The sequence below is a fragment of the Phaseolus vulgaris genome, chromosome 2 (assembly GCF_051622355.1).
Source record: "Phaseolus vulgaris cultivar YP4 chromosome 2, ASM5162235v1, whole genome shotgun sequence".
Classification (NCBI taxonomy): domain Eukaryota; kingdom Viridiplantae; phylum Streptophyta; class Magnoliopsida; order Fabales; family Fabaceae; genus Phaseolus; species Phaseolus vulgaris.
Genome location: NC_143499.1, coordinates 20,109,033 through 20,119,668, shown reverse-complemented (window position 1 = coordinate 20,119,668; position 10,636 = coordinate 20,109,033).

Below are 10,636 nucleotides of genomic sequence, written 5' to 3'. Positions count from 1 at the left end.
TACAGTAGGTAGGCCTCCTATTTATAGGTGAAGGAGCCTTGGAGAATAAGCTAAAGGGGTAGGATGGGAAAAGGGAAAAAATGGGCAGCCTTAGGGTTTGACTAAGTCAATCCCGCATCGTAGGCTTGTCCTTCTAGAAACTAGGTCAAAATGCCTTCAAATGGGCTAGGAACAAGCTAAAATGCTACACACCCCCTATTATGCTAAATGTACTTTATTGTAACCTATATTTGCAATTTGGACCCCTAAAGTGAGCTCAATTATTTACAACATATTTGTAATCATTTAAAAAGACCAGCAGGAAGAACGTCTGATATTTGGTTTATAGCTTATTCTTCTTTTGCTGATTCTTTCTTGAGGCTTGGTGGAGCCTGACTTTGTATCTTGAGATGACTGACCCTTTTGGGAAGTGCTAGTTGTGTCCTTAATCATCTGTCAGTTTGTATCACTTGCTCACTATGGCTTCTTGAAGAGGTAGGGGAGCTAGACCTTGAAGATTGAGAACTACGGTCACTTACTACAACCCCCATTTTACCATCATTGTTCTTTTGGTTGGATAATTGACAGGTATGTGGCCAAAACCTAAACATTTAAAACATTTTGTACTTGAGGATTTTGTTGACGATTTAGTCCTAGAAGGAGAATGATGGTCTTTAGAAGTTTGTGGGGTGGATTCTTTAGAGGAGTTAGAAGGATTATCTTGTTTTGAAAATTTATTTTTACCCTTCCAAGATGAGTTATAGAAGCCATCATTAAGAGTATGTTTGAAAGATGTTTTCTTTAATAGTTGTGATTCAACCTTGATGGCTAGGTGAACCAATTTTTCTAAGGATGTACACTCATAAAGTTCTACAACATTTTGAATTTCTCTTATTAATCCACTCACAAATCTAAAAAACTTTGCCTCTTCAATTTCTTGCATATTAATCTTTGTCAAATTTACTTCTAAATCTTTGAAGTATTCATCTACACTCCTAGGTCCTTGATGAAGCCGTTGGAGTTCAACAAGAGTTCCTTCCTATAATGAGGAGGAACAAATCGCACGTGCATGCATTCCTTTAAAACATACCAAGAGACCACAACTAACCTCTTGTTTAGCCCAATGTCCATTACAGTTTGATGCAACCATTGCATGTCATAGTCTAAAAATTCTAGGGAAGTTAACTTAACTTTTTTGGTTCTCTTCGACCTCATACACATTAAATATTTGTGCTACTTTACCTTGCCATCCTAAATATGCATTTGGGTCACTATCCCCACTAAAACTAGGTAACTTTACAAAAGGAAAAAAAGTCTTTGGTGGTTGGTGTTGATGACGCCTTTCTTCAAAATTGTGCACACTCCAATCTTGTTCTTCTTCTTGACTTCTGTGGTGCATGTAATTTCTAGTAGCTTTTCTAGGCTCCATCTCCTTTCTCTAACTTGTCTCTCTTGAGCCTTCTCTAGCCTTTGCATTCTTTTCACTAGTTGCCACTGTTCTCACCTGCTGACTTCGATCGATCTCCGAGTTGAGCTCCGTTTTGACTAGTTTCCACTTGGTGCTTCGAAACGCTACTCCACTGGGACAAAGGGGGCTCTACCTGTTGATCACACTCCAACAATGAAGTCAATGAGAGCATTCAAACTATAAAATTGCTTCAGTCTAGAGTATTCAGAAAAGTGTACCTTTACTCGGGGTCTCAAACCCCTTTTATAGACATTCCTTCAACAATTTTCATCAAAGAGAATATAATCTCAACATCCAAAATATAATATTCAACAACAATAATATCATTCAACAATAATTTGTTCACCCTGTACCTGTTACTTTCATGTACAAATATTGTTAACTACTTTTACTTGCATTTAATAATATACTTAAACCAATTTAGTTACCCCTGTATACCTTAACCAATTCAATTATTTCTTATGCTATTTTTAATTATCTTTTCCACCTAAACTTACTAGAAAACCTAGGCTAACCTCGTAACACACTTTTGGGCCCATAATTGGCCTAGGCTGGGCATAACTTGCACAACCGAGTTGGCCGTACCTAAATGCTTGGACCGAGATCCCAAGCACTCTTGGCTAGTACACAAGCCCCTCAGTCTTACGCTCCAGTTTTTAATGCTTTGACCAATCTTTAAAGGCAATTAATAGTTTGTTAAGATTTGATAACAAACAACAACTTTGATATATACAGAAAAACAAATTTGAGTTTTACATAGATTTTGAGTTTTGAAAGAGATGAGATTGCTAAGAGTTAGAGATTGATCAAAGAGTGTGAGCTAGGATTTCTGCTTGTATTGATTTCAGATTTGCTTCTGTAACAAGTGTAATCCTTGTATCTGTTGAACAAAACTTTGTGTGTTTGCTGAGAAATGTTGTGTGTTCTTGAGGCGATCAAGATCAGCATTCTTAGTGTTGGTGTGTTGACCAAGAGAAGTATGTGTCTTGAAGGGTTCAAGGTCACTTTCTTGGTTGTGTTGTAAGTGATCTAGGTTTGATTGCTTAGTGAAATTTCTCAGTGGTTTCTGAGAAGACTGGATGTAGCTCTAGGTTTAGAGTGAACCAGTATAAACATCTGTGTGCATTCTCTCTCTCCTTAATCTCTTTAAATTTAGTTTTTAATATTTGCAAACTGGTATAAACAACTGATTGTTTTTGCGAAACAACCGATTGTTTTTCTAGTGCTGTGCTTTTTGCTTTGTGTTTTGAAAAACTAATTTCTTTGTCATTATATTCTTGAAGCAATTTCATTCAAGGCTTAAAAGTTTTCGAAATCCCTCTTTAAACCATTCACCCCCCCTCTAGTTTAAAGCCATGCATTCTAACAATCTCTTCCTAAGTACTTTTGGACGGATGCAGTGACCACTTCTTGTTATGTTATGAATAGAGTGCTTATTAGGCCTATTTTGAAGAAGACTCCATATGAACTCTTCAATGGAAGGAAGCCTAACATCAACCATCTCAGAGTTTTTGGCTGTAGTTGTTTCGTTCTGAACAATGGAAAGGAAAACATGGGGAAGTTTGATGAGAAAACGGATCTTGGCATCTTCATAGGGTATTCTCTCACAAGTCATGCATATAGAATTTACAATAAGAGGTTGATGACTGTAGAAGAATCAGTTCACATTTTCTTTGATGAGGTAGATCACAGAAACATCCAAATCCCGAAGACCAGAGCTGAAAAGGATGAACAGAACATCAGTTTGGAGAAACTGGAAATCTGTGCAGAAAAACAACCGGTTGATTCGTAGAAACAACTGATTGAAATTCTGCAACAGAGTGAGTTGCCCAAAGAGTGGAGGATTCCTAGAGATCTGTCAGTGGAAAACATCATAGGGCAGATAAAGGAAGGTGTCTCCACACGAAGCTCCATCTCAAACTTCTGCAGGCACACAACTTTCGTCTCACAAATTGATGAGAAGTTGGTTGAAGCTATGCATGAAGAGTTGAATCAGTTTGCAAGGAATGAGGTATGGTTTCTTGTCCCTAGAATAGATGAAATGAACATTATAGGTTCGAAGTGGGTTTTCAGGAACAAGTTGGATGAAGACGGTGTGATCATAAGAAACAAAGCAAGTCTAGTTGCCAAAGGCTACAATCAAGAGGAGGACATAGATTATGGTGAAACCTTTGCCCCTGTTGCAAGGTTGGAGGCTATGAGGCTGCTGCTGGCTTTTGCTTGTATGAGTGGTTTCAAACTCTTCCAAATGGATGTCAAGAGTGCCTTCTTGAATGGCTACATCAATGAGGAAGTTTATGTAGATCAACCATCGGGTTTTGAAAATCATAAGCATCCCAACCATGTCTTCAAGTTGAAGAAAGCTTTGTATGGACTGAAGCAAGCTCCAAGGCAATGGTATGAGAGGCTTAGCAACTTTCTGCTATCTCATGGTTATGAAAGGGGAATAGTAGACAAGACTCTCTTCATCAAGAAGTCAAATTCAGAAATAATTATTGTGCAAATCTATGTTGATGACATCATCTTTGGTGCTACACAAGATAGTTTGTGTGAAGAATTTGTGGTTGCAATGAAAGGTGAGTTTGAAATGTCTATGATGGGAGAATTGTCTTTCTTTCTTGGATTGCAGGTTAAGCAAACAAAGGATGGGATCTTTCTATGTCAATCAAAGTATTGCAAGGAGATTCTCAAGAAATTTGAAATGGAGAATTGCAAAGAAGCAAGCACTCCAATGCCATCAAGCTGCTTCATGGATGTTGATACTGCTGGACAGAGTGTAGATCAAACCAAATACAGAGGATTGATTGGCTCTTTGTTTTATCTAACAGGTAGTAGGCCAGACATCATGTTTGCGGTGTGTTATGTGCTAGATATCAAGCAAATCCTAAAGAGTCACACTTCAACGCTGCAAAAAGAATTATGAAATATCTCAAAGGAACATCATCTGTTGGGTTTGGTATCCTTCTCACTCTCCAATTCATTTAATTGGTTATTCAGATTCTGACTTTGCAGGTTGCAAGCTAGATAGAAAGAGCACAAGTGGTGCTTGCCACCTTCTTGGCTCAAGCCAAATCTCATGGCATAGCAAGAAGCAAGCTTGTGTTGCTCTCTCTACTGCTGAGGTTGAGTATATTGCTGCTGGAAGCTGTTGTGCACAGATTATGTGGCTCAAATAACAACTTGCAGACTTTGGATTGAAGATCAGCAAAGTCCCTTTGATGTGTGATAACACAAGTGCCATCAATCTTACCAAAAATCAAATTCACCACTCAAGGACCAAACATATTGAGATAAGTCATCATTTCATCAGGGGTCATGTAAATAATGGGAACTGTGAAGTGAAGTTTGTGGAGACCAAACTGTTGAACAAGATGCTTTGATGTCTCCAAATCCAAGAGGAAAGCTTGAAGACCTTGCTGTTGGGTGTGTGTGTGTTGTCTAGTTGTTTGAAACTTGTTAATTCACTTCTTAAGATGATCCAAGTTCATTTGAATCTTTAACCTTTTGAAAAGATGTGTTTTCTAAAAAGCTGTCAAAAATTCAACAGGTTGTTTTACCTAACAACAGGTTGTTTTGCCTTAGCTGTTTTTGAAAAACTTGGTTGACTTTGCTGTCAAACCAAAAGAATCGATTGTTTCGACAAAACAACCGATTGTTTTCCTGCAAACCTTAACAGAATTTTGTTAAGCGGTTTTAATATGTTTTAAATGATCCTAACTAACTTGGCTCCTTTATTAAATGCTTTTGACCACTTGGTGGGTCTATATAAAGGTAGTTTTACGCTCCTAATCTTGGTGTAACAAAAAGACTTTATCAAAACAGTTTTTCCAAGATTTGAATGAGCTTTGGATCATTCTTAAGTGTGTGGAATAGGATTGGGTTGTAATTCTGAACTTTAATCTTTGTAATACCCAGGTGCATTCTATTCCCTTCTTCCTTGATTACTGTATTTCTGTATTTGTGTTGCCAAAGAGTGTTGTGTGTTCTTGAGGGGTTCAAGATCAACGTTCTTGGTGTGGTTTGCCAAAGGTAGTGTGTTTTTTGAGGGGTTCAAGGTCACTACTTTGGTGTATGGAGTTTGTAATCTGGTTTTGATTGCATAGTGGAATACCCAGTGGTTTCTGGGGACTGGATGTAGCTCTTGGTGTAAGAGTGAACTAGTATAAATTGCTTGCTTGCTTATCTCTTACCCTTAACTCTTTAAATTCTGTTTTTAAGTTGTTTTTATAAACTGCTGATAAAAACAACCAATTGTTTTTCTGATATCATCTTGAAACAGTTTTGGTTCTTTGTTTCTTTGATTTCTTTCTCTGTAATTCAGCATTGATTTTCATTATACCTTCAAAGTTTGCGAAAATCCCTCTTAAACAATTCACCCCCCCTCCCCTCTCGTTTAAGGCCATATATTCTAACACAAACTGCAGTTAGCTGACATCTTCACGAAACCACTACCAAAAGAGAGGTTTTTCTTCCTAAGAAATGAGTTAGGTATCCTTCATCTTAATAATCTCTCCTAAATCTGTTTTGTTATTGTTAAAGTCTATTTGTGAAGACAAATAGGGGGAGAATAATTTGGGCTTGTGTATCCTTATCAGAAACTGTTTAATTCTGTTAAAATCTCTGATATAAAACTGGTTTCTGCTGTTGCTGATAGAAACAACCGATTTTTTCGAGTAAACAACCGATTGTTTATGCTTTCAATGTGTGAAAATCTAACATGTTGCTGTAAGAAGCATTGGATGGTATATATGTTTTTTTTTTTTTTTTGCAGGTATTGCTTCAGATTCAATCAGATCAAACACAAGCACCAGGGATTTGTCTTCATCAAATAGGGGGAGATTGTTGAACCAAGTGGTGTTCAAGCTTTGAAGAATCCAAAACCCTTTGAAGGTTGTGCTTGTTGTTGCTGAGCTGTCTTAGATAGGATCTGAGGTAGATTGAGTTTTGTAATCCACTCTTGATTGAATCCAAAGCATACGCATTCTCAATCTTTTTAAAAGAAAAATGTTTTTCAAACTAAGTGAAAAACAACCGATTGTTTTGTTGAAACAACCGATTGTTTTGTTGAAACAACCGATTGTTTTGTTGAAACAACCGATTGTTTTGTTGAAACAACCGATTGTTTTGTTGAAACAACCGATTGTTTTGTTGAAACAACCGATTGTTTTGTTGAAACAACCGATTGTTTTATACTTAGGTGTTTTTAGAAAAGGTTGAAAACTGTTTTTCAAGTGGTTGAACTGTCAAAACCAAAACAACCGATTGCTTCGAGGAAACATCCTATTGTTTGTTTTGGTACCATAACAGAAAAATGCTTTTTGGTTTGACTGAGCATTAAATGATTTTCTAACTGTTTACGCTCCAGTTTTTAATGTTTTGACCAATCTTTAAAGGCAATTAACAGTTTGTTAAGATTTGATAACAAACAACAAACTTTGATATATACAGAAAAATAGATTTAAGTTTTTCATAGATTTTGAGTTTTTGAAAAGTTGAGATTGCTTAGAGATTGAGATTGATCAAAGAGTGTGAGCTAGGATTTTCTCTTGTATTGATTTCATATTTGCTTCTGTAACAAGTGTAATCCTTGTATCTGTTGAAAGAAACCTTTGTGTGTTTGCTGAGAAGTGTCGTGTGTTCTTCTTGAGGGGATCAAGATCAACATTCTTAGTGTTGGTGTGTTGGCTAAGAGAAGTGTGTGTCTTGAGGGGATCAAGGTCACTTTCTTGGTTGTGTTGTAAGTGATCTAGGTGTGATTGCTTAGTGGAATTCCTTAGTGGTATCTGAGAAGACTGGATGTAGCTCTGGGTTTGGAGTGAACCAGTATAAATCTCTGTGTGCATTTTCTCTATCCCTTAACTCTTTAAATTCAGTTTTAATATTTTGTTGCTGGTATAAACAACCAATTGTTTTTTGGTGTTGTGCTTTTTGCTTTGTGTTTTGAAAAACTGAGTTCTTAATCAAGATATTCTCGAAGTAATTTCATTCAAGACTTAAAAGTTTTCGAAATCTGTCTTTAAACCATTCACCCCCCCCCCTCTAGTTTAAAGACATACATTCTAACAACAATGAGAAAATTGAAAAAAATATGTATGATTCAAGCTTAAAAGCCATCAATAACCCAAAATTGATATCCTTCAACTGGCTCAATGAGCAGAATCTCAAGGATGTGAGGAAGGTCTTGAAAGATCATAAGCTAAGAAGGTTTCTTGAGATGTTTGTGAACACTTATCCAGATCTTATAAAGGTATTTTACACAAATCTACTTATTGTTGAATAGAACATGTAGTCAAATGTCAAAGGGGTGGATATGGAGATCGCTCCTACTGTATGGATTGCTATCACGGGGCTAAAATACACTGAATTGAGGATCAACAAAGGGAACATAGGTGTGGTAGAGGACTTCAACAAAATGCAATATTATGAGAGTTGCCTAAAAAATCATCACTTGAAAGTGAAGGATTTTTCTGTAGGTGACTTAAAATTGAATGAGAGGATCATTGCCTTCATTGTCTCATGGATGCTAACTCCAAAGGGAGTAATCATTTTGTCTTCACGGGAGAAGATCTTGTTCTAATCTACTGCATAATGAAAAACATCAAAGTCAATTGGATCCATGTCTTCAAGGAGCATATGCAAAAATCTATGAGGTTAAGTGATTATCATTTCCCTTATGTTGTTCTTATATCTAAATTCTTTCAATATTTTGAAGTTGACCTTGAGGAAGAATTATCTGAGTTGGTGAAGCCATCTCATGAAATTAACAATGGGTCTCTTAGAAAGATGGGATTCATCAAGGTTGGTAACAAACTGGTTAGCAAAGAGGGAGAACAAGTGGGTCCTTCTTGTGAAGATCAACAAGCTGAACAAGATGATCAAGACACTGAGAATCCAAATGAACAAGCTGCTGATGAAACCTATAAAGTTGGTCCAAGTGCTAGAAATGAAGATGAATATGCTATGGCACTTGTGGGTTGTGAGCCACCCATTGATTGTGGGATTCCTATGCCACAATTTGAAAGGTTGATGATCAACCGCTTGGACAACATGGCCAATGATCAAAGGAACCACTATGAGTTTTGTGTTGTCAAGTTCCAACATCTTGATGAGCAAATTGAAGTTGTGCAGACCCAGCTCTTTGAATTCCAGCATGGCAAGGATGATTGAGAGTTTAGTGTATCAATTTATGTTTCTTTTTATGTTGTTGAATTGTTTCCTTTCATTTTTTTTCTGTTGTTTCTTTTTATTATGTTTTATGCTTATGTATCCATTCTCTTTGTTTATTTGTGAAGAAAAATAAGGGAGAAATTAGTGATTTCTTGGTTATAATTTTGGCTACACTATGGTGTTTTTTAATTCTAATTAAAACTGTTGCACTACACTCTGATACACCATGTTTCTGCTGCACAAAACAGTGATTCTGCTGCTGTCAAAACTGGTTTTGAGTGTGCTTGGTACAATTGTTATATCCTGCAGCTATACTTGCTTTGTATGTGTACAAATTCTGTTTTGCAGGACCTTTCAAGTTCAAAAACTACAACACAAACAAACCAGGAGTTTTTCTTCATCAAATAGGGGGAAATTGTTAAGCAAGATGCTTCGATGCCTCCAAATCTGTGTGGAAAGCTTGAAGATCTTGGTGTTGTGTGTGTGTGTTGTCTAGTAGTTTTTAACTTGTTAATTCACTCCTTGAAATGATCCAAACTCATTTGAATCTTCATCTCTTGAAAGAAATGTTTTCTTAAAAGTTGAGAAATTTTTATTTAGTTGTTTTTCAAATTAACCCTTAATCCAAGTACTAAAAGATAAGTGCAAGAAAATTCACCACTTGAGAAATCTTCTCAAGATAAGAACCAAAACAAGAGTAGAAAACTCTTAAACTCTCACAAACTCGCAGAGGAAAATTTCATTCAATCTTTAATGTTTGTTTTAAAAATTAAAGAGACTCCTATTTATAAGGGAGGATCTTGGCCAAAAAGAAAAAGAATGGACAAGAAAATGGAGTTGACTATTCTAATCAAGAGATAACTCCACTAAACATGATTAAAACATCTTAACCCCTTGAAATTAGGGAGTGCACATGAGTATTCCTTGAAATTAGGGAAATGTAATTATTACATGTCAAAAAGAATGATGACTTGGAGAAGTGCATATTACACATTATGAGAAGTTTAAATGGATAAAAAAGACTCTCAAAATGTTGAAGAGTCTATGTGCACATGAAAGTGACATGTGATAGTTTACAAGCTCCAAAATACACTCCTAGCTCTAATGGATTTCGTCCAAGTTTCCTAAAGTGTCAACCATCAAGTTCTAACCTCTCTCAAGTTCCCCTAAAAATTAAGAACTACTCATAAATAATCCTGTAATCTCTTCTTCCAAAGCCTTGAGTCTTTCTCTAGTTAGTGTCATTGGAATCTCCCTCTTATTTCTTCTTCTTTATCTTTCTTTATCATGATTCTTGTTTTTGTTTCATTAAGCTCCTCTTATCTTTCTTCAACAAACTAATTTCATCATTATTTACATCAAATGGTTTTCCATTGACTCTATGTATTTCATGTTTAACACTCCTAAGTAAAATACACATTTAACACTCCTAAGTAAATGATAACCTTTTGTATCATCTAAGCTACATGTGTGCCTAAAGTTGAGAGATCATTTATTTCTTGACAAGACAACATTAATCCTTTTGACATGAGTTCTTTTTAGGTTAAAGTTGAGCGTGGTTATTTTTCAACTAACATTGCCAAAAAATATTTGTAGACTAATGTTATTTCTTTACTAACATTTACTAGTTTTTTTTTTGTCAACATAAATGATGTCAAAAAATTATTTTTCTTAATAACAACTTATATTATTTTCACAAGTTTTTTTTTTTTTTTTTAACATCATCCCGAGTTACTTTTTCATGCAAGTCAAGGCTATTTCTTGATTAACGTTAGTTCGGATTTCCTCGGTTAGCATTTACAATACTTTATGATTCAATATTAGTTAGAATCTTTTTACAGATAACAGTGAAACTATTTTTCAATGGATGTAGTTAAATATTTTTCAATTAATATTTATAATTGTTATGTTTTGGTTGTCATTATTCTTTTGCTGATACAAATTAAGATTATTTTTCAATCAACATTATTTTGGATCTTGATCAATATTAGCGGTATTATTTTTTATATGAATATTATATAT